The sequence below is a fragment of the Pseudophryne corroboree genome, chromosome 11, assembly GCF_028390025.1.
Source record: "Pseudophryne corroboree isolate aPseCor3 chromosome 11, aPseCor3.hap2, whole genome shotgun sequence".
Lineage (NCBI taxonomy): Eukaryota > Metazoa > Chordata > Amphibia > Anura > Myobatrachidae > Pseudophryne > Pseudophryne corroboree.
In genome coordinates, this window is record NC_086454.1 from 49475082 (window position 1) to 49501028 (window position 25947).

The window sequence follows — 25947 nt, forward strand, 5'->3', positions numbered from 1 at the left end:
TATTTCAAATCCACCTTATTTAGTGGTTCAAACCAATGAGATTTTAGAAAATCCAAAACTACATTGAGATCCCACGGTGCCACTGGAGGCACCACAGGGGGCTGTATATGCAGCACTCCCTTAACAAAGGTCTGGACTTCAGGGACTGAAGCCAATTCTTTTTGAAAGAAAATCGACAGGGCCGAAATTTGAACCTTAATAGATCCCAATTTGAGACCCATAGACAATCCTGATTGCAGGAAATGTAGGAATCGACCCAGTTGAAATTCCTCCGTCGGAGCACTCCGATCTTCGCACCACGCAACATATTTTCGCCAAATTCGGTGATAATGTTGCACGGTTACTTCTTTCCTTGCTTTAATCAAAGTAGGAATGACTTCTTCCGGCATGCCTTTTTCCATCAGGATCCGGCGTTCAACCGCCATGCCGTCAAACGCAGCCGCGGTAAGTCTTGAAACAGACAGGGACCCTGCTGAAGCAAGTCCCTCCTTAGAGGTAGAGGCCACGGATCTTCCGTGATCATCTCTTGAAGTTCCGGGTACCAAGTCCTTCTTGGCCAATCCGGAACCACTAGTATCGTTCTTACGCCTCTTTGCCGTATAATTCTCAATACTTTTGGTATGAGAGGCAGAGGAGGAAACACATACACCGACTGGTACACCCAAGGCGTTACCAGCGCGTCCACAGCTATTGCCTGCGGATCTCTTGACCTGGCGCAATACCTGTCCAGTTTTTTGTTGAGGCGAGACGCCATCATGTCCACCATTGGTCTTTCCCAACGGGTTACCAGCATGTGGAAGACTTCTGGATGAAGTCCCCACTCTCCCGGGTGAAGATCGTGTCTGCTGAGGAAGTCTGCTTCCCAGTTGTCCACTCCCGGGATGAACACTGCTGACAGTGCTATCACATGATTCTCTGCCCAGCGAAGAATCCTTGCAGCTTCTGCCATTGCACTCCTGCTTCTTGTGCCGCCCTGTCTGTTCACATGGGCGACTGCCGTGATGTTGTCCGACTGGATCAACACCGGTTTTCCCTGAAGCAGAGGTTCTGCCTGGCTTAGAGCATTGTATATTGCTCTTAGTTCCAGAATGTTTATGTGAAGAGACGTTTCCAGGCTCGTCCATACTCCCTGGAAGTTTCTTCCTTGTGTGACTGCTCCCCAGCCTCTCAGGCTGGCGTCCGTGGTCACCAGGATCCAATCCTGTATGCCGAATCTGCGGCCCTCCAATAGATGAGGACTCTGCAACCACCACAGAAGAGACACCCTTGTCCTTGGAGACAGGGTTATCCGTAGGTGCATCTGAAGATGCGACCCTGACCATTTGTCCAACAGATCCCTTTGGAAAATTCTTGCGTGGAATCTGCCGAATGGAATTGCTTCGTAAGAAGCCACCATTTTTCCCAGGACTCTTGTGCATTGATGTACAGACACCTTTCCTGGTTTTAGGAGGTTCCTGACAAGCTCGGATAACTCCTTGGCTTTTTCCTCCGGGAGAAAAACCTTTTTCTGAACCGTGTCCAGAATCATCCCTAGGAACAGCAGACGAGTTGTCGGCATTAACTGGGATTTTGGAATATTCAGAATCCACCCGTGCTGTTTTAGCACTTCTTGAGACAGTGCTAATCCCATCTCTAGCTGTTCTCTGGACCTCGCCCTTATTAGGAGATCGTCCAAGTATGGGATAATTAATACGCCTTTTCTTCGAAGAAGAATCATCATCTCGGCCATTACCTTTGTAAAGATCCGAGGTGCCGTGGACAATCCGAACGGCAGCGTCTGAAACTGATAGTGACAGTTTTGTACAACGAACCTGAGGTACCCCTGGTGTGAGGGGTAAATTGGAACGTGGAGATACGCATCCTTGATGTCCAAGGATACCATAAAGTCCCCCTCTTCCAGGTTCGCTATCACTGCTCTGAGTGACTCCATTTTGAACTTGAACTTCTTTATGTACAGGTTCAAGGACTTCAGATTTAGAATAGGCCTTACCGAGCCATCCGGCTTCGGTACCACAAAAAGAGTGGAATAATACCCCTTCCCTTGTTGTAGAAGAGGTACCTTGACTATCACCTGCTGAGAGTACAGCTTGTGAATGGCTTCCAAAACCGTCTCCCTTTCGGAGGGGGACGTTGGTAAAGCAGACTTCAGGAAACGGCGAGGTGGATCCGTCTCTAATTCCAACCTGTACCCTTGAGATATTATCTGCAGGATCCAGGGATCTACCTGCGAGTGAGCCCACTGCGCGCTGTAATTTTTGAGACGACCGCCCACCGTCCCCGAGTCCGCTTGAGAAGCCCCAGCGTCATGCTGAGGCTTTTGTAGAAGCCGGGGAGGGCTTCTGTTCCTGGGAAGGAGCTGCGTGTTGCTGTCTCTTCCCTCGACCTTTGCCTCGTGGCAGATATGAATAGCCCTTTGCTCTCTTATTTTTAAAGGAACGAAAGGGCTGCGGTTGAAAAGTCGGTGCCTTTTTCTGTGGGGGAGTGACTTGAGGTAGAAAGGTGGATTTCCCGGCTGTAGCCGTGGCCACCAAATCTGATAGACCGACTCCAAATAACTCCTCCCCTTTATACGGCAAAACTTCCATATGCCGTTTTGAATCCGCATCGCCTGTCCACTGTCGCGTCCATAAAGCTCTTCTGGCCGAAATGGACATAGCACTTACCCGTGATGCCAGTGTGCAGATATCCCTCTGTGCATCACGCATATAAAGAAATGCATCCTTTATTTGTTCTAACGACAGTAAAATATTGTCCCTGTCCAGGGTATCAATATTTTCAATCAGGGACTCTGACCAAACTACCCCAGCACTGCCCATCCAGGCAGTCGCTACAGCTGGTCGTAGTATAACACCTGCATGTGTGTATATACTTTTTTGGATATTTTCCATCCTCCTATCTGATGGATCTTTAAGTGCGGCCGTCTCAGGAGAGGGTAACGCCACTTGTTTAGATAAGCGTGTTAGCGCCTTGTCCACCCTAGGAGGTGTTTCCCAGCGCTCCCTAACCTCTGGCGGGAAAGGGTATAATGCCAATAATTTCTTTGAAATTATCAGCTTTTTATCAGGGGCAACCCACGCTTCATTACACACGTCATTTAATTCTTCTGATTCAGGAAAAACTATAGGTAGTTTTTTCATACCCCACATAATACCCTGTTTAGTGGTACCTGTAGTATCAGCTAAATGTAACGCCTCCTTCATTGCCAAAATCATATAACGTGTGGCCCTACTGGAAAATACGGTTGATTCGTCACCGTCACCACTGGAGTCATCGCCTGTGTCTGGGTCTGTGTCGACCGACTGAGGCAAAGGGCGTTTCACAGCCCCTGACGGTGTTTGAGTCGCCTGGACAGGCACTAATTGATTGTCCGGCCGCCTCATGTCGTCAAACGACTGCTTTAGCGTGTTGACACTATCCCGTAGTTCCATAAATAAAGGCATCCATTCCGGTGTCGACTCCCTAGGGGGTGACATCCTCATATTTGGCAATTGCTCCGCCTCCACACCAATATCGTCCTCATACATGTCGACACACACGTACCGACACACAGCAGACACACAGGGAATGCTCCTAACGAAGACAGGACCCACTAGCCCTTTGGGGAGACAGAGGGAGAGTTTGCCAGCACACACCAAAAGCGCTATATATATATATCAGGGATAGCCTTATAATAAGTGCTCCCTTATAGCTGCTTTGTTATATCAAAATATCGCCATAAATGTGCCCCCCCCTCTCTGTTTTACCCTGTTTCTGTAGTGCAGTGCAGGGGAGAGACTTGGGAGCCGTCCTGACCAGCGGAGCTGTGAGAGGAAATGGCGCCGTGTGCTGAGGAGATAGGCCCCGCCCCTTTTCTGGCGGGCTCGTCTCCCGCTATTTAGAAAAATTAGGCAGGGGTTAAATATCTCCATATAGCCTCTAGGGCTATATGTGAGGTATTTTTAGCCTTTATAGGTAATCATTTTGCCTCCCAGGGCGCCCCCCTCCCAGCGCCCTGCACCCTCAGTGACTGCCGTGTGAAGTGTGCTGAGAGGAAAATGGCGCACAGCTGCAGTGCTGTGCGCTACCTTTTGAAGACTGCAGGAGTCTTCAGCCGCCGATTCTGGACCTCTTCTGTCTTCAGCATCTGCAAGGGGGCCGGCGGCGTGGCTCCGGTGACCATCCAGGCTGTACCTGTGATCGTCCCTCTGGAGCTTGATGTCCAGTAGCCAAGAAGCCAATCCATCCTGCACGCAGGTGAGTTGACTCCTTCTCCCCTCAGTCCCTCGCTGCAGTGATCCTGTTGCCAGCAGGAATCACTGTAAAATAAAAAACCTAGCTAAACTTTTTCTAAGCAGCTCTTTAGGAGAGCCACCTAGATTGCACCCTTCTCGGCCGGGCACAAAAATCTAACTGGAGTCTGGAGGAGGGTCATAGGGGGAGGAGCCAGTGCACACCACCTGATCGGAAAAAGCTTTACTTTTTGTGCCCTGTCTCCTGCGGAGCCGCTATTCCCCATGGTCCTTTCAGGAACCCCAGCATCCACTAGGACGATAGAGAAATTGTACTGGCCTGAGCCTCCCACCTACTCATAATATTGTACCAGCCTGAGCCCCCAACTACTCATAATATTGTACCAGCCTGAATCCCCCCACCTATTCATAATATTGTACTGGCCTGAGCCCCCACCTACTCATAATATTGTACCAGCCTGTGCCCCCAACTACTCATAATATTGTACCAGCCTGAGCCCCCAACTACTCATAATATTGTACCAGCCTGAGCCCCCAACTACTCATAATATTGTACCAGCCTGAGTCCCCCACCTACTCACAATATTGTACCAGCCTGAGTCCCCCACCTACTCATAATAATGTACTAGCCTGAGTCCCCCACCTACTCATAATATTGTACCAGCCTGAGCCCCCAACTACTCATAATATTGTACCAGCCTGAGCCCCCAACTACTCATAATATTGTACCAGCCTGAGCCCCCAACTACTCATAATATTGTACCAGCCTGAGTCCCCCACCTACTCATAATATTGTACCAGCCTGAGTCCCCCCACCTACTCATAATATTGTACAAGCCTGATCCCCCCACCTACTCATAATATTGTACCAGCCTGAGCCCCCAACTACTCATAATATTGTACCAGCCTGAGTCCCCCACCTACTCATAATATTGTACCAGCCTGAGTCCCCCACCTACTCATAATATTGTACCAGCCTGATCCCCCCACCTACTCATAATATTGTACCAGCCTGAGCCCCCACCTACTCATAATATTGTACCAGCCTGAGTCCCCCACCTACTCATAATATTGTACTAGCCTGATCCCCCCACCTACTCATAATATTGTACCAGCCTGAGCCCCCAACTACTCATAATATTGTACCAGCCTGAGTCCCCCACCTACTCATAATATTGTACCAGCCTGAGTCCCCCACCTACTCATAATATTGTACCAGCCTGATCCCCCCACCTACTCATAATATTGTACCAGCCTGAGCCCCCACCTACTCATAATATTGTACCAGCCTGATCCCCCCACCTACTCATAATATTGTACCAGCCTGAGCCCCCAACTACTCATAATATTGTACCAGCCTGAGCCCCCAACTACTCATAATATTGTACCAGCCTGAGTCCCCCACCTACTCATAATATTGTACCAGCCTGAGCCCCCAACTACTCATAATAGGGGTGGTCTTCTGTTTGCCGGCGGTCGGGCTCCCGGCGCTCAGTATACCGGCGCCGGGAGCCCGACAGCCGGCATACCGACACTTATTTTCCCTCGTGGGGGTCCACGACCCCCATAGAGGGAGAATAAAATAGTGTGGCACGCGTAGCGCGCCACCGTGCCCGTAGCGTGGCGAGCGCAGCGAGCCCGCAAGGGGCTCATTTGCGCTCGCCAAGCTGTCGGTAAGCCGGCGGTCGGGCTCCCGGCGCCGGGATGCTGGTCGCCGGGAGCCCGACCGCCGGCCAGCCGTAGTGAACCCCATAATAGTGTACCAGCCTGAGTCCCCCCACCTATTCATAATATTGTACCAGCCTGAGTCCCCAACTACTCATAATATTGTACCAGCCTGAGTCCCCAACTACTCATAATATTGTACCAGCCTGAGCCCCCAACTACTCATAATATTGTACCAGCCTGAGTCCCCAACTACTCATAATATTGTACCAGTCTATTGCCTCAACTACTCATAGTATTGTACCTGTCTTAGTCCCCATCCCCATATATTATTGTACCTGCCTAACTCCCCATCCCCATATAATACTGTACTGACTGATTGCCCCATATACACTCACACACACTATCTCATGTGTATACGCACTTGCTTATGCAGCTGGGAATTTTTAGGCTACTGAATTGCTAATCATCTCAAGTGAAGCAGCCGCCCAGATAAGAAGAATAGATGCCCAGCGGGGCCATTGCAAAGTCCTTAGCAACTGCGTGTACATACGCAGCAGCACATACGCAGCACCAACGCAATAACGAGTAGAGTAAGTCTATGGTGATGCAGACTGAACGCGGCAGTAGCGTTGCTGGTGTTTCTCTACGTACATGATCTCAGCTGAAAGCAGGTACATGCCCTGAAAATGGCTATGACGCGCCTGCATTTTTCCTGCCACTCCCCATTACAGCCGCACAAATGTTCACTTCCTGTCGATCACTATGCGTTAAAGACGGCACTGCAAGCGGCATCACAAAGGACATTGACACATGCACAGTGCGATCACGGCGCAGGGACAGGCTGACGATAATCAATCAGTTGCGTGCGGCTGTGTGTGCAAACATAAATTAGGCCCATAGTGTTCCAGCATGGGTCTGCCACTCCCATATAATATTGCACATACTTGAGTGCGCCATTCGCACATAATACTGTACCAGCCTGAGTCCCCAACACCATATACAGTATAATACTGTACCAGCCTGAGTCCCAATCACTATATACAGTATATTACTGTACCAGCCTCAGTCCCCATCACCATATACAGTATAATACTGTACCAGCATGAGTCCCCATCACTATATACAGTATAATACTGTACCAGCCTGAGTCCCCAACACCATATACAGTATAATACTGTACCAGCCTGAGTCCCCATCACTATATACAGTATAATACTGTACCAGCCTGAGTCCCCATCACTATATATAGTATAATACTGTACCAGCATGAGTCCCCATCACTATATACAGTATAATACTGTACCAGCCTGAGTCCCCATCACTATATACAGTATAATACTGTACCAGCCTGAGTCCAACACTCCTAGATAGTATTGCAGCAACCTGAGTGCCCCAACCCCACATAATACTGTACCAGCCTGAGTCCCCAACACCATATACAGTATAATACTGTACCAGCCTGAGTCCACCATCCCCATATAACATTGTACCAGCCTGAGTCCACCATCCCCATGCAATATTGTACATGTCTAAGTCCCCCACTAACACATAACACTGTATAAGGCCTGAGTCTGCCACCCCAATATAATAGTGCACCAGCCTGAGTGCCTCATTCACACATAATACTGCACCAACCTGAGTGCCTCACTGCCTCATTCACACATAATACTGCACCAGCATGAGTGCCTCATTCACACATAATACTGTACCAGCCAGAGTGCCTCATTCACACATAATACTGCACCAGCCTGAGTGCCTCATTCATGCATAATACTGCACCAGCCTGAGTGCCTCATTCATACATAATACTGCACCAGCCTGAGTGCCTCATTCACACGTAATACTGCACGAGCCTGAGTGCCTCATTCGCACACAATACTGTACCAGTCTGAGTGCCTCATTCACACATAATACTACACCAGCCTGAGTGCCTCATTCACAAATAACACTGCATCAGCCCTCTTGCCTCATTCACACGTAATACTGCACCAGCCCTCGTGCCTCATTCATACATAATACTGCACCAGCCTGAGTGCCTTATTCATACATAATACTGCACCAGCCTGAGTGCCTCATTCATACATAATACTGCACCAGCCTGAGTGCCTCATTCACACATGATACTGCACCAGTCTGAGTCCGCCACTTCCATTTAATATTGTACAAGCCTGAGTACACCACCTACACATGATAATACTACTCCAGTATAAGTCCTAACACCCCCACATAATATTGCACCAGACTTCCTTCACTACATTGGACAGAAACCATTAGGTCAAGTAGAGCTTAGAGGCAGTGCTCTATATATAGAGCTATTATTGATGCAAGTCCTGCAGTTACAGTTCTAAGTTCTCAGCTGAAGCTGAATACAGAAGTACCACACTGTAATAAAGACATTTCAATATCTATCTTTGTATGTATCTATATATACACGGTCAAGTCACATTATTATGACTACCTCCTACATGTGACGTCGGCAGCACGTAGCCCATGAAGTATGTTGCGTGTTGTGCGCTGGCTTAGTGGGTATATAAGGTGTGGGATTGGCCGTCTGCACACATATCACTCGTTGCTGTCATGGATAAAAGATACGATTTATCTGAATTGCAAAGGGATGATTATCGACTTTCGGGCCAAGGGTGGCCGTGTTTCTAAACAGTGCAGTGTGTGAACTGTTGGCGTGCTGCTGCGGTGAAGGTGTATCATGACTGGACAGATGGCACCATTGCTAATAACAGGCGTGGAAACTGCGGAGCACAACGTGCCTTTGATTAGAGGTGAACGTCGGCTACAAAGGTACGTGTGGGCCGACTGACGCTACAGTGGAGTAGCTCACCGTCAGAATGAACCTGATGTGTGTGTAAAACCACAGGTCAGCCCGTCTAGCTGCTGTCCGTGCTGCCCACGGCGGTTACTCCGGCTATTAGCTGCTGGTCATAATAATGTGACTCCACCGTGTATAAACATACAGAACTCCAATATGATAATTTCTTCCATTTTAACGTTCTATTCACATACCATTTCAGGAATTATAACTTCACACGTCGTACTCCAAATTAATATTGCTGGATCTTCCTTTGTCTGTTCTGCCATATTCCAGAACTTTCAGATTTGCCCTCTTGCCCGTATACAGATGTGTTAAAAGCGGACACTTGCACCCATTTGTGTCTGGAGAGGTGAGAAAGGAAAGTGATGGACCAAGGTACGGTGACATAAAGAACAAAGGGATTTACTGATCTCTCAGATAGACAGGATTGTATTTGGAAGAATATGTCAGTATGTGGCCTACTGGACTGCTCCATCTCTTTTCAGTGCGCTCAAACACACCACATGCGGTTGCTGTAGAATTGAACGCACATCCGTTTGTGGTGCGTACCTTGTATGTTTTTGCTGTGCGCATGCCATGAAAGTAAACATATGTAAATACGGATGATGCAGGGTCGTAGGCATTTCAGTCACATCCATGCGACGGAGGGGTGTAGCTGAGCTATAATAGGGCAGTCTCACATGTGCAAAGTTCAGATAGGATAGCAATGCCATAGCAGGGTGATATTCCACCTCGTGTCAGCCCGTCCCTCCATCAGTGCCAGATTAAGGTCCTCATGGGCCTGGAGCTGAAATTTATGAAGGGCCTATTGTGTGCCACCGCAAAGGGTGTGCCCAGCATGGTGGGGGTGTGGCTACTGGTATGGGTGTGTGACCAGTGCTGTGTGTGTGTGTGTGTGTGTGTGCGCGCGAGTTTGAAAAAATTTTAAACAGTTTTTAACTGTCTATAAAAATAATGCACTCACATACTGAGTGTCATAACGTGTATAAGGAGTACTTCAGTGAGTCGCAATGTGTATAAGGCGCTCTACTGTGTGGCGTTGTGTATAATGAGCACTACTGTGTGTGGCGTTACATGTATAAGTAGCACTACTGTGTGGTGTGTATAATGAGCACTACTGTGTGTGGCGTTACATGTATAAGGCATACTACTGTGTGGCATTATGTGTATAAGGAGCGCTGCTGTGTGGTGTTACGTGTATAAGAAGCACTGCTGTGTGGCAGGACATGCGTAAGGAACGCTGCTGTGTGACGTTACGTGTATAAGGAGTGCTGCTGTGTGGGATTACATGTATAAGGAGCACTGCTGTGAGGCATTATGTGTAGAAGGAGCGCTGCTGTGTGGCGTTACGTGTATAAGCAGCACTGCTGTGTGGCGGGACATGTGTAAGGAGCGCTGCTGGGTGGTGTTACGTGTATAAGAAGCACTGCTGAGTGGCGGGACATGTGTAAGGAGCATTGCTGTGTGACGTTACGTGTATAAGTAGTGCTGCTGTGTGGGATTACAAGTATAAGGAGTGCTGCTGTGTGGTGTAAGGTTTGTAATTAGCGCTGCTGTATGGTGTAAGGTGTGTAAGAAGCACTACTGTGTGGCGTAAGGTGTGTAAGGAGCGCTGCTGTGTTGCGTAAGGTGTTTAAGGTGCACTGCTGTGTGGCGTAACGTGTAAAATGAGCGCTGCTGTGTGGTGTAAGGTGTATAATGAGCGTGCTGTGTGGTGTAAGGTGAATAATGAGTGCTGTTGTATGGCGTAAAGTGTATAATGAGCGCTGCTGTGTGGTGTAAGGTGTATAATGAGCGCTGCTGTGTGGTGTAAGGTGTATAATGAGCACTGCTGTGTGGTGTAAGGTGTAAAATGAGCGCTGCTGTGTGGTGTAAGGTGTATAATGAGCGCTGCTGTGTGGTGTAAGGTGTATAATGAGCGCTGCTGTGTGGTGTAAGGTGTATAATGAGCGCTGCTGTGTGGTGTAAGGTGTATAATGAGCGCTGCTGTGTGGTGTAAGGTGTATAATGAGCGCTGCTGTGTGGTGTAAGGTGTATAATGAGGGCTGCTGTGTGGTGTAAGGTGTATAATTAGCGCTGCTGTGTGGCGTAACGTGTATAATGAGTGCTGCTGTGTGGTGTAAGGTGTAAAATGAGCGCTGCTGTGTGGCGTAAAGTGTATAATGAGCGAGGCAGGTGTTCTGGTGGGCAGGGGAATCAGCCTGTTGATGAGGGAGGAGGGGGATTAGCCTGGTTACAAGGGATAGAAGGGGGATTATTTTTGTGAGGGGGGTTAGCCTGGTTATAGGGGGAGGAGGGGGATTTGCCTGGTGACAGGAGGAAAATGGGAGGATTAGCCTGGTGAGTGGGGGCAGGTTAGCCTGGTGACAAGGGTAGGAGGGGGGATTAGTCTGGTGAGAGGTGTCGGTTAGCCTGGTGACAGTGTGAGAAGGGGGGTTTAGTCTGGTGAGGGGGGTTAGCCTGGTGACAGGGTACAGAGGGTGGATTAGGCTGGTGACAGGGGTAGGAGGGGGGGTTAGGCTGGTGAGGAGGGGGGTAGTCTGGTGACAGGGGAAGGTGGGGGGGTTAGGCTGGTGAGGAGGGGAAGTAGCCTGGTGACAGGGGTAGGAGGGGGGGGGGGTTAGGCTGGTGAGGAGGGGGGTAGTCTGGTGACAGGGGAAGGAGGGGGGGTTAGGCTGGTGAGAAGGGGGGTAGTCTGGTGACAGGGGAAGGAGGGGGGGTTAGGCTGGTGAGAAGGGAGGTAGTCTGGTGACAGGTGAAGGAGGGGGGATTAGCCTGCTCTGGGTAGGGGGGGGGGGGATTAGCCTGGTGACAGGGGGAGGAGAGGGGATTATTCTGGTGAAGGGTGTTGGTTAGCCTGGTGACAGGGTGAGAAGGGGGATTAGTCTGATGAGCGGAGGGTTGGCCTGGTGACAGGGTGCGGAGGGTGGATTAGGCTGGTGAGGAGGGGAGTTAGCCTGGTGAGAGGGGTAGGAGGGGGGGAGGGTTTGGCTGGTGAGGAGGGGGGTAGTCTGGTGACAGGGGAAGGAGGGGAATTAGTTTAGTCTAGGGGGGGATTAGCCTGGTGACAGGGGGAGGAGAGGGGATTAGTCTAGTCTTGGGGAGGGGATTAGCCTGCTCTGGGGAGGGGGGGGGATTAGCCTGGTGACAGGGATAGGAGGGGGGAGGGTTAGGCTGGTGAGGAGGGGGGGTAGCCTGGTGACAGGGGAAGGAGGGGGGTTAGGCTGGTGAGGAGAGGGGTAGTCTGGTGACAGGGGAAGGAGGGGGATTAGTCTAGTCTTGGGGAGGGGATTAGCCTGCTCTGGGGAGGGGGGGGGGGGGATTAGCCTGGTGATAGGGGGAGGAGAAGGGACTAGTCTGGTTGGGGGGGAGGGGGCGCAGGAGGCGCTTTCACTTGTGCTGCTGGTGCTACACACTGCAGAGTTTTAGGTTATATAATAATAAGATTTTAAACCTACCGGTAAATCTTTCTCTCGTAGTCCGTAGAGGATGCTGGGGACTCCGTAAGGACCATGGGGATAGACGGGCTCCGCAGGAGACATGGGCACTTTAAGAAAGACTTTAGGAATGGGTGTGCACTGGCTCCTCCCTCCATGCCCCTCCTCCAGACCTCAGTTAGAGAAACTGTGCCCAGAGGAGACGGACAGTACGAGGAAAGGATTTTGTTAATCCAAGGGCAAGATTCATACCAGCCACACCAATCACACCGTATAACTTGTGATATACTAACCAGTTAACAGTATGAAAACAACATAGCATCAGTCCGAGACCGATGAAAACTATAACATAACCCTTATGTAAGCAAAACTATATACAAGTCTCGCAGAAGTAGTCCGCACTTGGGACGGGCGCCCAGCATCCTCTATGGACTACGAGAGAAAGATTTACCGGTAGGTTTAAAATCTTATTTTCTCTTATGTCCTAGAGGATGCTGGGGACTCCGTAAGGACCATGGGGATTATACCAAAGCTCCCAAACGGGCGGGAGAGTGCGGATGACTCTGCAGCACCGATTGAGCAAACAGGAGGTCCTCCTCAGCCAGGGTATCAAACTTATAGAACTTTGCAAACGTGTTTGAACCCGACCAAGTAGCAGCTCGGCACAGCTGTAGTGCCAAGACCCCTCGGGCAGCCGCCCAAGATGAGCCCACCTTCCTAGTGGACTGGGCATTGACCGATTTTGGTAACGGCAATCCAGCCGTAGAATGCGCCTGCTGAATCGTGTTACAGATCCAGCGAGCAATAGTCTGCTTTGAAGCAGGGGCACCAACCTTGTTGGCTGCATATAGGACAAACAGTGCTTCTGTTTTTCTGACTCTAGCCGTTCTGGCCGCGTAAATTTTCAAAGCCCTGACTACATCAAGGGACTCGGAGTCCTCCAAGTCTCGCGTAGCCACATGCACCACAATAGGTTGGTTCATATGAAAAGATGACAGCACCTTAGGTAAGAATTGAGGACGGGTCCGCAATTCCGCTCTATCCATATGGAAAACCAGATAGGTGCTTTTATGAGACAAAGCCGCCAATTCCGACACTCGCCTAGCCGAAGCCAAGGCTAATAACATGACCACCTTCCAAGTGAGATATTTTAACTACACCGTTTGAAGTGGTTCAAACCAGTGCGACTTAAGGAAACTCAACACCACGTTAAGGTCCCAAGGCGCCACCGGAGGTATAAAAGGAGGCTGAATATGCAGCACTCCCTTCACAAAAGTCTGTACTTCTGGGAGACAAGCCAATTCTTTTTGAAAGAAAATGGATAATGCCAAAATCTGAACCTTAATAGAGCCTAATTTTAGGCCCAAATTCACTCCAGTCTGTAGGAAGTGAAGGAAACGGCCCAGATGGAATTCTTCCGTAGGAGCATTCCTGGCCTCACACCAAGAAACATATTTTCGCCATATACGGTGATAATGTTTAGCTGTCACGTCTTTCCTAGCCTTTATCAGCGTAGGAATGACCTCATCCGGAATGCCTTTTTCCGCTAGGATCCTGCGTTCAACCGCCATGCCGTCAAACGCAGCCGCGGTAAGTCTTGGAACAGACAGGGCCCCTGTTGCAACAGGTCCTGTCGTAGAGGAAGAGGTCACGGATCTTCTGTGAGCATTTCCAGCAGATCCGGATACCAGGTCCTTCGTGGCCAATCTGGAACAATGAGAATTGTTCTCACTCCTCTTTTACTTATTATTCTCAACACCTTGGGTATGAGAGGAAGAGGAGGAAACACATAGACCGACTGGAACACCCACGGTGCCACGGTGTCACTAGGACCGCCTGAGGGTCTTTTGATCTGGGCAATACCTCTGTAACTTTATGTTGAGGCGGGACGCCATCATGACTATGTGGGGCAGTCCCCACTGACTTGCAATCTGTGCGAAGACTTCCTGATGAAGTCCCCACTCTCCTGGATGCAGGTCGTGCCTGCTGAGAAAGTCTGCTTCCCAGGTGTCCACTCCCGGAATGAACACTGCCGACAGAGCGCTTACATGATTTTCCGCCCAGCGAAGAATCCTGGCGGCTTCCGCCATTGCCACTCTGCTCCTTGTGCCGCCTTGGCGGTTTACATGAGCCACTGCGGTGATGTTGTCTGACTGGATCAGAACTGGTCGGTCGCGCAGTAAGGTCTCCACTTGAAGTACGGCGTTGTATATGGCCCTCAGTTCCAGGATGTTGATGTGAAGACACGTCCCTTGACTTGACCAAAGGCCTTGGAAGTTTCTTCCCTGCGTGACTGCTCCCCAACCTCGGAGGCTCGCGTCCGTGGTCACCAGGATCCAGTCCTGAATGCCGAACCTGCGGCCTTCTAGAAGGTGAGCACTCTGCAGCCACCAAAGGAGAGATACCCTGGCTCTGGGGGACAGGGTGATCAACCGATGCATTTGTAGATGCGACCCGGACCATTTGTCCAATAGGTCCCATTGGAAAGTCCTCGCATGGAACCTGCCGAAGGGAATGGCTTCGTATGATGCCACCATCTTTCCCAGGACTCGAGTGCAGTGATGCACTGACACCTGTTTTGGCTTCAATAAGTTCCTGACTAAAGTCATGAGTTCCTGAGCCTTTCCTTTCGGAAGATAAACCTTTTTCTGGTCTGTATCCAGAATCATGCCCAAGAAAGTCAGACGAGTCGTAGGAACTAACTGCGACTTCGGTATGTTGAGAATCCAGCCGTGTTGCTGTAACACCTTCAGTGAAAGTTACACAAGGTTCAGTAACTGCTCCCTTGATCTCACTTTTATGAGGAGATCGTCCAAGTACGGGATAATTGTGACACCTTGCTTGCGCAGGAGCACCATCATTTCCGCCATTACCTTGGTGAAAATTCTCGGGCCCGTGGAAAGCCCAAACGGCAACGTCTGAAATTGGTAATGGCAATCCTGTACCGCAAATCTCAGGTACACCTGATGAGGTGGATAAATGGGAACATGAAGGTATGCATCCTTTATGTCCAGAGATACCATAAAATCCCCCCCTTCCAGGCTGGCGATAACCGCTCTGAGCGATTCCATCTTGAACTTGAACCTTTTCAAGTATAGGTTCAGGGATTTTAAATTTAAAATGGGTCTGACCGAACCGTCTGGTTTCGGGACCACAAATAGGGTTGAGTAATATCCCTTCCCTTGTTGAAACAGGGGAACCTTGACCACCACCTGTTGAAGATACAATTTGTGAATTGCATTTAACACTATCTCCCTTTCTGGCGGAGAAGCTGGCAGGGCCGATTTGAAAAACCGGCGAGGAGGCACCTCTTCGAATTCCAGCTTGTAACCCTGGGAAACAATTTCTATTGCCCAGGGATCCACCTGTGAGTGAACCCAGATGTGGCTGAAAATTTGAAGACGTGCCCCCACTGGGGCGGACTCCCCTAGCGGAGCCCCAGCGTCATGCGGTGAATTTTGTAGAGGCCGGAGAGGACTTCTGGTCCTGGGAACTAGCTGTGTTGTGCAGCTTTTTTCCTCTGCCCTTACCTCTGGCAAGAAAGGACGCACCTCGTACTTTCTTGTTTCTTTGTGATCGAAAGGACTGAATTTGATAATGTGGTGCTTTCTTAGGCTGTGAGGGAATATAAGGTAGAAAATTTGATTTACCCGCTGTAGCTGTGGAGACCAGGTCCGAGAGACCTTCCCCAAACAATTCCTCACCCTTGCAAGGTAAAACCTCCATATGCCTTTTTGAGTCGGCATCACCTGTCCATTGCCGGGTCCATAGGACTCGTCTAGCAGAAATGGACATCGCGTTGATTCTAGAACCCAGTAGACTAATGTCTCTTTGAGCATCTCTCATATATAAGAAAGCATCTTTTATATGCCCTAGGGTCAATAAAATGGTATCCTTATCTAGGGTCTCAATATCCGCTGATAAGGTATCTGTCCATGCTGCTACCGCGCTACAAACCCAGGCCGACGCAATCGCCGGTCTGAGTAAGGTACCAGAATGTGTGTAAATGGACTTCAGGATAACCTCCTGCTTGCGGTCAGCCGGGTCCCTGAGGGTAGCCGTATCTTGGGATGGCAGCGCTACCTTTTTGGATAAGCGTGTTAATGCCTTGTCCACCCTAGGGGAAGATTCCCACCGTATCCTGTCCGTTGGCGGGAAAGGATACACCATAGGAATTCTTTTGGGAATCTGCAGTTTTTTGTCTGGAGATTCCCACGCTTTTTCACATAATTCGTTCAACTCATGTGAGGGAGGAAAGGTTACCTCAGGTTTCTTTCCTTTATACATGTGTACCCTCGTGTCAGGGACAGGGGGTTCCTCTGTGATATGCAAAACATCTTTTATTGCAATGATCATATGTCGAATAAATTTAGCCACTTTTGGCTGTAATTTTGCATCATCATAGTCGACACTGGAGTCAGAGTCTGTGTCGGTATCTGTGTCTACAATATGGGATATAGGGCGCTTTTGAGACCCCGAAGGTCCCTGCGACATAGGGACAGACATGGGTTGACTGCCTGGCTGTTCCCTAGCTTCAGCTTTGTCTAATCTTTTGTGCAATAAATTCACATTAGCACTTAAAACCTTCCACATATCCATCCAGTCAGGTGTCGGCGTTGTCGGCGGAGACACCACACTCATTCTCTCCTCCTCCCCCTGAAAGCTTTCTACCTCAGACATGTCGACACACGCGTACCGACACACCACACACTCAGGGAATCCTCTTATCTGAAGACAGTTCCCCCACAAGGCCCTTTAGAGAGACAGAGAGAGAGAGTATGCCAGGACACACCCAGCGCTATTTGACCCAGGAAAAAACACTATATATGTTTACCCAGTAGCGCTGTTTGTACATATATAAATGCAGCAATTATGTGCCCCCCCTCTTCTTCAAAACCCTCTTTCACCAATGGTTAAGCAGGGGAGAGTCCGGGGAGCTTCCTCTCAGCGCTGTGCTGTGGAGAAAATGGCGCTGGTGAGTGCTGAGGGAGAAGCCCCGCCCCCTCGGCGGCGGGCCTCTGTCCCGCTCAAATATACTGAAAACTGTCTCATTATATATACAGTGCCCAACTGTATATATACTTATTTTTGCCAGAAAGAGGTTTATATGCTGCCCAGGGTGCCCCCCCCCCCCCCTGCGCACTGCACCCTTACAGTGACTGCTGTGTGTGAGGTGTATGGGAGCAATGGCGCACAGCTTCACTGCTGTGCGTTACCTCAGTGAAGATCATGAAGTCTTCTGCCGCATTTGAAGTCTTCTTTTCTTCTCATACTCACCCGGCTCCTATCTTCCGGCTCTGTGAGGAGGACGGCGGCGCGGCTCTGGGACGGACGGCGAGGGTGAGACCTGCGTACCGATCTCTCTGAAGCTAATGGTGTCCAGTAGCCTAAGAAGCAGAGCCTTGAAACTCACAGAAGTAGGTCTGCTTCTCTCCCCTCAGTCCCTCGCTGCAGGGAGTCTGTTGCCAGCAGGCTCCCTGAAAATAAAAAACCTAACAAAATACTTTCTGACAGGAAACTCAGGAGAGCTCCCTGTAATGCACCCAGTCTCCTCTGGGCACAGTAGTAAACTAAGGTCTGGTGGAGGGGCATGGAGGGAGGAGCCAGTGCACACCCATTCCTAAAGTCTTTCTTAAAGTGCCCATGTCTCCTGCGGAGCCCGTCTATCCCCATGGTCCTTACGGAGTCTCCAGCATCCTCTAGGACGTAAGAGAAATATTCTGTATATTACAGTACCTGTCACTTGCAGATGGCGGCTCCAGTAATGCTAGAAGAGGTTGCTCCGGGGTTTCTGACCTACTTGCACCGGACAGTGTGAGGGGGACACCCGGCCTTCCACGGCCGCCAATCACGGCACAGCCGCGGACGGCCCGTCTGGCATCTAGAGGGAGCCGCGGCTAAGAAAAGAACAGCGCGGGAGACGTCAGAGCCGGGAATAGAGCAAGGGCTTCCTGGTAGGCTGGGGTCATAGTCCAGGCTGCTCGGCGCTCGGCGGTGTAATGGTAGGGCCTGCCCTGTCCCCTCCCACTCATCCCCACTGCGAAGATGCCGCCAGCAGCAGCAGCAGCAGAGCAGCACTGGGTCCTAGTGCCGCTGGCTAGATCGTCTTGTCCTGCAGCCGCCAGTAAACAGAGGTGCTGGCGGGGTGGCTCTGCTCTGCAGCTGTGGTCACCACACCGCAGCGTCACTGGCAATCTGCTGTAGCAGGAATTTTTTTTCCTGTTTACAGCAGCACAGCAGTATGCAGTTGCTGTGGGCCTATTTTGAAGGTGGGCCTGGAGCTACAGCTCCATCAGCCCCATTGTTAATCTGGCCCTGCCCTCCATCATAGGGTGGAATTCAAATGTTTGAAAAGTCGGTTGGTTGTCTGTTTTTCCTGTCTTTTAGATAGGAAAAAACAGACTCCCAACTGACTTTTCAAACATTTGAATCTCCCCCATAATGTCACAATGAGGGGGCAGGACCACCAGGACAGGAAGGTGGCCCTGGATCATCCTATGGACATTCCAGGTGGCTTTCTAACCTGCAGGGTGCTGTTCTAGGCAGCTCGTAAGTGAAATGCTGGTGCCCAGGGGAACAACAGTCCTGGAGGGCGGATAGACAGAACTGTGAGCTTCGTCTGAAGCATAAACACCATTTTTTCTTTTGCAACTAGTACAGGGCTGATGCAAGTGCACTCTGATGATGAACAAACAGGTAGGTATATAAAATTATCTCCAAGAGGTCAATGGAACAGTCTGTACATTCTACACTTCATGACATTGTCTGGGACACTATAAAACGCTCACAAGAAGCAGAGAAGAGCTGACAGTGCTCTGACACGCCGCGCTACTGCTTCTTCCAACTGGGGAAAAATGACTAGGACATTTTTGTGATATTGAAGTGGTAACCTTTTGTAAACAACTACCTGAATTACTTATATTGCTGTTTACTTCAAAGCAGAAATGTCTCGTAACTTTCACAAGATGGTACTGACTGAGATCAAAGACAGGATAATGACGATTGTGTTGCTTTCTGCATTACCTCTAATCATGTGCAATTGATTACAAAGCAATCTAGACCTGCTGCTTGTTAAGACTTTGACCTCTGTACAGCTTCATCAATTCCCTATAGCAGTAAGGAACAGGTACCATTATCCCCAAGAAGCCATCACAGAAATGTTTTATAGAAGATAAAAATGTAATAGAAAAAGTATTAGAGATTATAGCAGGTGCTTTGTGAGGGAGGGGGGGGGGGGGGGGGGGTCTAGACAATAATAATAAAAAATAAAAGGAGAATTACTATTGATTCCAGAGGTTTTCTTTACCAATTTACATAGTAACATAGTTTACCAACTTAGCTGCTGAGAATGAAAGTTCATGGTTTTATGCGTTTCTAAAGCTGGGTACATACTGGCCGATATATCGGCCGTTCTACTGAACGACCGATATATCATTGGCCTGTCGACCAGTGTGTACCAATGATATGTCTGTGAACGCCGTCGTTCACAGACATATCACGTCGGCCCTGCAGCACACACGATGACCAATATATCTACAGATACATTGGTGCATCGTTGTGTGTGTACGGACGGTCAGTCGACCGCCTGTACACATGCTGCAAAGGCCGCTGGTAATTGATGGCTCAACTGGGCGGGCGCAAATAAATACCCGCCAAGTTCGTGACAGTAGTCACGACGGATCCGGCAGTGTATATGCACAACACACTGTCAGATCCTCCTATAGATATATCTGCAGATCCATTGATCTGTACATATATATGTACATATATATTGATCAGTGTGTACCCACCATAACACTCCATGACCACTACCTATCCTCATTTAAAATAGCAGTTCTATGGCAATCAAATGACAAACTATCTCCATTGTCTCAGGTTTACCTCAAAATAATGAAACACTTCAACATGGCGCCTTGCAATGGCTTAACAGTAACATTGGAGAACAATTTCAGAGAGAACGCTGCTGGATTTAGGGGGTTATTCAGGGTTGTTTTCAAACCAAAAAAGTTAACAAATAGGCAAAACCATGTAGCACTGCAGGTGGCGCAGATGTAACATGTGCAGAGAGAGTTAAATTTGGGTGGGATGTGTTAAAACGGAAATCTAAATTGCAGTGTAAAAATAAAGCAGCCAGTATTTAACATGCACAGAAACAATATAACCCACCCAAATCTAACTCTCTCTGCACATGTTACACCTGCCCGCCCCCAACAGTGCAACATGGTTTTGCCCAATTGCTAACTTTTTTGGCTTGCTAACAACTCAGGATAACCCCCTTAAAACGGCAATTGGTTTTAAGGCTACACCAGGTTGGTTTTGCCTTTAAATGAATTGCTGCTTTACATCTAGCAGCTCTCCTGCACATTTAAAGCATTTATGAGGTCAATGTATCCCTCAGCAATTAACAGTACTCACAAGACCTTTGATGACGGCCGGTCCTGACCAATTTTGTGACCTAGATGCCACCTCAAAACAGCATCGCAAAACAACATCCAATGTCTTACCTTATTATAGTATATCACAGTATAGTAATACATTGAGAAATCGTACGATATATACATACTATACATTACAATTTACATTACAACACTATTGGTATCTTACTTGCACTTAAAGAACCTCAGGGCCTAATTCAGACCTGATCGCAGCAGCAAATGTTTTCTCTAATGGGCAAAACCATGTGCAGTGCACACGGGGCATATGTAACATGTGCAGAGAGAGTTAGATGTGGGTTGGTTATTTTGTTTCTGTGCAGGGTAAATACTGTCTGCTTTACTTCTACACTGCAATTTAGATTTCAATTTGAACACACCCCACCCAAATCTAACTCTCTCTCTGCACATGTTATATCTGTCCCCCCCCCCCCCCTGCAGTGCGCATGGTTTTGACCATTAGAGAAAAATCGCTACTGCGATCACGTCTGAATTAGTCCCTCAGACTGAGTCAGGCTGCAGGCAAGTCAAGAGCTGATTTAGCTCAGCAGGCTTCTGACAACAGCGGAAATTGCTAAATCTTAATGGTGCCGCCGCAGAGGGCCCATGGCAGTCTCCTATCCTCTGCTTTTGGGCCAAGGTTGGTCAACAGACTCTTGAAGTCAGACATCTCATTCGTACATTTTATCTGTATGTCTGTGAAAAATAAATGTGAAACTAGCTATGCAACTAACCATTTCTATAATCCTATGCAATCCATATGTGTGCTGAGACTGCTTCAGATAGGAAACACAGGGGGAGGGGGCGGAGAAGGGGGGGTTAAATCAGTCACAAGCTCAGTATGAGCACATTGAAAGTCACATTTTTGTCCATTTAAGCTAGGAAAGAGACGGCACAGTATACAATACTAGACATACAGGAAGTAGGTGATGGACAGTGACGCACACTGCTGAAATTAAAGATGGGCTTGGCAGAATTTTAGCAAGAACTAAATACCTCAATGCATACTTGCCTACCTCCCGGAATGGCCGGGAGGCTCCCGAAAATCGGGTGGCCCTCCCGGCCCCCTGGAGCGGTGGGCAAGCCTCTCGCTTTCCCTGCAGCCCCTCCACAACCCTCCTCGGCCGCACGCAGCAGAAAACAAGTGGGTGGTCCGAGGGGATCCGATTCGTGCTGAATCGAGTCATCGTAGCCCCGCCCCCTGCTATACAGCACCTATTTTCTCGGCACTGCATAGCGGGGGGGTGGAGCCACGATGACGCGATCCTGATGCCACCCCCCAGACTGCCCACTTCCCTGTCGGTCACGCCTCCGGACAGCAGACATTGGGGGACATTCCGAGTTGTTCGCTCGTTGCCGATTTTCGCAACGGAGCGATTAAGGCAAAAATGCGCATGCGCATGATACGCAGTGCGCATGCGCTAAGTATTTTAGCACAAAACTTAGTAGATTTACTCACGTCCGAACGAAGAATTTGCATCGTTGAAGTGATCGGAGTGTGATTGACAGGAAGTGGGTGTTTCTGGGCGGAAACTGGCCATTTTCAGGGAGTGTGCGGAAAAACGCAGGCGTGCCAGGCTAAAACGCATGAGTGTCTGGAGAAACGGGGGAGTGGCTGGCCGAACGCAGGGCGTGTGTGTGACGTCAAACCAGGAACGAAACGGGCTGAGCTGATCGCAGTGTAGGAGTAAGTCTCGAGCTACTGAGAAACTGCTTAGAAGATGTAACATGTGCAGAGGGAGTTAGATTTGGGTGGGTTATATTGTTTCTGTGCAGGGTACATACTGGCTGCTTTATTTTTACACTGCAATTTAGATTTCAGTTTGAACACACCCCACCCAAATCTAACTCTCTCTGCACATGTTATATCTGTTCTATTCCCCATAGTAGTGCCCTAGTTCTTTTTCTGTACCATAGTAGAGCATTAGTTAATATTATGCCCCACAGTAGTGCCCTAGTTTATTTTATGAACCGTAGTAATGCCCTAGTTCTAATTATGGCCCTCATTCCGAGTTGTTCGCTCGTTAATTATCTTCGCATCGCAGCGATTTTCCGCTAACTGCGCATGCGCAATGTTCGCACTGCGGCTGCGCCAAGTAAATTTGCTAAAAAGTTTGGTATTTTACTCACGGCATTACGAGGTTTTTTCTTCGTTCTGGTGATCGTAGTGTGATTGACAGGAAGTGGGTGTTTCTGGGCGGAAACTGGACGTTTTATGGGTGTGTGTGAAAAAACGCTGCCGTTTCTGGGAAAAACGCGGGAGTGGCTGGAGAAACGGGGGAGTGTCTGGGCGAACGCTGGGTGTGTTTGTGACGTCAAACCAGGAACGACAAGCACTGAACTGATCGCACTGGAAGAGTAAGTCTCGAGCTACTCAGAAACTGCACAGAAAAATCTTTTCGCAATATTGCGAATACTTTGTTCGCAATTCAGCTAAGCTAAGATTCACTCCCAGAGGGCGGCGGCTTAGCGTGTGCACTGCTGCGAAAAGCGGCTAGCGAGCGAACAATGTGAGGGCCTATGTCACATTTTAGGGCTGCCAGTACACATCATGCAACACAGTACCCCCAATTCACATTATGACGTAGTGTCCCCAGTTGATATTCTGTCACATTACAGTGGCCCCGTTTCATATTATGCGCCACATTTCAGTGCTGCACCCAATTCATATTATGGAACACTAAAGTGCCTCCACTTCATGTTATACCACATTACAGTGCTCCAGTTCATTTTATGTCACATAATGCCCTCCAGTTAATTTTATCTCACATGACAATGAGTAGGTCCTGGGGTGTAACTAGATATACTGTAGGCTCCAAGGCAAAAGTTTCTAAGAGCACCTATGTACCACCCAGTGGTAAAAAAATAAGAATTTACTTACCGATAATTCTATTTCTCATAGTCCGTAGTGGATGCTGGGGACTCCGAAAGGACCATGGGGAATAGCGGCTCCGCAGGAGACTGGGCACAAAAGTAAAAGCTTTAGGACTACCTGGTGTGCACTGGCTCCTCCCCCTATGACCCTCCTCCAAGCCTCAGTTAGGATACTGTGCCCGGACGAGCGTACACAATAAGGAAGGATTTTGAATCCCGGGTAAGACTCATACCAGCCACACCAATCACACCGTACAACTTGTGATCTGAACCCAGTTAACAGCATGATAACAGAGGAGCCTCTGAAAAGATGGCTCACAACAATAATAACCCGATTTTTGTAACAATAATTATGTACAAGTATTGCAGACAATCCGCACTTGGGATGGGCGCCCAGCATCCACTACGGACTATGAGAAATAGAATTATCGGTAAGTAAATTCTTATTTTCTCTGACGTCCTAGTGGATGCTGGGGACTCCGAAAGGACCATGGGGATTATACCAAAGCTCCCAAACGGGCGGGAGAGTGCGGATGACTCTGCAGCACCGAATGAGAGAACTCCAGGTCCTCCTCAGCCAGGGTATCAAATTTGTAGAATTTAGCAAACGTGTTTGCCCCTGACCAAGTAGCTGCTCGGCAAAGTTGTAAAGCCGAGACCCCTCGGGCAGCCGCCCAAGATGAGCCCACTTTCCTTGTGGAATGGGCTTTTACAGATTTTGGCTGTGGCAGGCCTGCCACAGAATGTGCAAGCTGAATTGTACTACAAATCCAACGAGCAATAGTCTGCTTAGAAGCAGGAGCACCCAGCTTGTTGGGTGCATACAGGATAAACAGCGAGTCAGATTTTCTGACTCCAGCCGTCCTGGAAACATATATTTTCAGGGCCCTGACTACGTCCGGTAACTTGGAATCCTCCAAGTCCCTAGTAGCCGCAGGCACCACAATAGGCTGGTTTAAGTGAAATGCTGAAACCACCTTAGGGAGAAATTGAGGACGAGTCCACAATTCTGCCCTGTCCGTATGAAAAATTAGGTAAGGGCTTTTATAGGATAAAGCCGCCAATTCTGAAACACGCCTGGCTGAAGCCAGGGCTAACAGCATTACCACTTTCCATGTGAGATATTTTAAGTCCACAGTGGTGAGTGGTTCAAACCAATGTGATTTTAGGAACCCCAAAACTACATTGAGATCCCAAGGTGCCACTGGAGGCACAAAAGGAGGCTGTATATGCAGTACTCCCTTGACAAACGTCTGAACTTCAGGAACTGAAGCTAGTTCTTTTTGGAAGAATATTGACAGGGCCGAAATTTGAACCTTAATGGACCCTAATTTTAGGCCCATAGACAGTCCTGTTTGCAGGAAATGCAGGAAACGACCCAGTTGAAATTCCTCTGTAGGGGCCTTCCTGGCCTCACACCACGCAACATATTTACGCCAAATACGGTGATAATGTTGCACAGTTACATCCTTCCTGGCTTTGATCAGGGTAGGGATGACTTCATCCGGAATGTCTTTTTCCTTCAGGATCCGGCGTTCAACCGCCATGCCGTCAAACGCAGCCGCGGTAAGTCTTGGAACAGACATGGTCCCTGCTGGAGCAGGTCCTTTCTTAGAGGTAGAGGCCACGGGTCTTCCGTGAGCATCTCCTGAAGTTCCGGGTACCAAGTCCTTCTTGGCCAATCCGGAGCTACGAGTATAGTCCTTACTCCTCTCCTTCTTATGATTCTCAGTACCTTGGGTATGAGAGGCAGAGGAGGGAACACATACACTGACTGGTACACCCACGGTGTTACCAGAGCGTCCACAGCTATTGCCTGAGGGTCCCTTGACCTGGCGCAATATCTGTCCAGTTTTTTGTTGAGGCGTGACGCCATCATGTCCACCTTTGGTTTTTCCCAACGGTTCACAATCATGTGGAAGACTTCTGGGTGAAGTCCCCACTCCCCCGGGTGGAGGTCGTGTCTGCTGAGGAAGTCTGCTTCCCAGTTGTCCACTCCCGGAATGAACACTGCTGACAGTGCTATCACATGATTTTCCGCCCAGCGAAGAATCCTTGCAACTTCCGTCATTGCCCTCCTGCTTCTTGTGCCGCCCTGTCTGTTTACGTGGGCGACTGCCGTGATGTTGTCCGACTGGATCAACACTGGCTGACCCTGAAGCAGAGGCCTTGCCTGACTTAGGGCATTGTAAATGGCCCTTAGTTCCAGGATATTTATGTGAAGTGACGTTTCCATGCTTGACCACAAGCCCTGGAAATTTCTTCCCTGTGTGACTGCTCCCCAGCCTCTCAGGCTGGCATCCGTGGTCACCAGGACCCAGTCCTGAATGCCGAATCTGCGGCCCTCTAGAAGATGAGCACTCTGTAACCACCACAGGAGAGACACCCTTGTCCTTGGAGACAGGGTTATCCGCTGATGCATTTGAAGATGCGATCCGGACCATTTGTCCAGCAGATCCCACTGAAAAGTTCTTGCGTGG

At 49.1% G+C, this 25947-nt stretch overlaps 1 long non-coding RNA gene across 5 annotated transcripts in view; it reads right to left on the reverse strand.

Moving 5' to 3' along the window:
• Nucleotides 1–25947, reverse strand: part of LOC134968615 (uncharacterized) — a 305385-nt gene that overhangs the window by 224911 nt on the left and 54527 nt on the right. For 2 of the 5 annotated variants that reach the window (XR_010189339.1, XR_010189340.1), the window contains one exon: nucleotides 8916–9065. The exons of the other annotated variants lie outside the window; for them this stretch is intronic. This is a non-coding gene — a long non-coding RNA (uncharacterized LOC134968615). The remainder of the gene's footprint in view (nucleotides 1–8915; nucleotides 9066–25947) is intronic. 5 annotated transcript variants of the gene reach the window in all.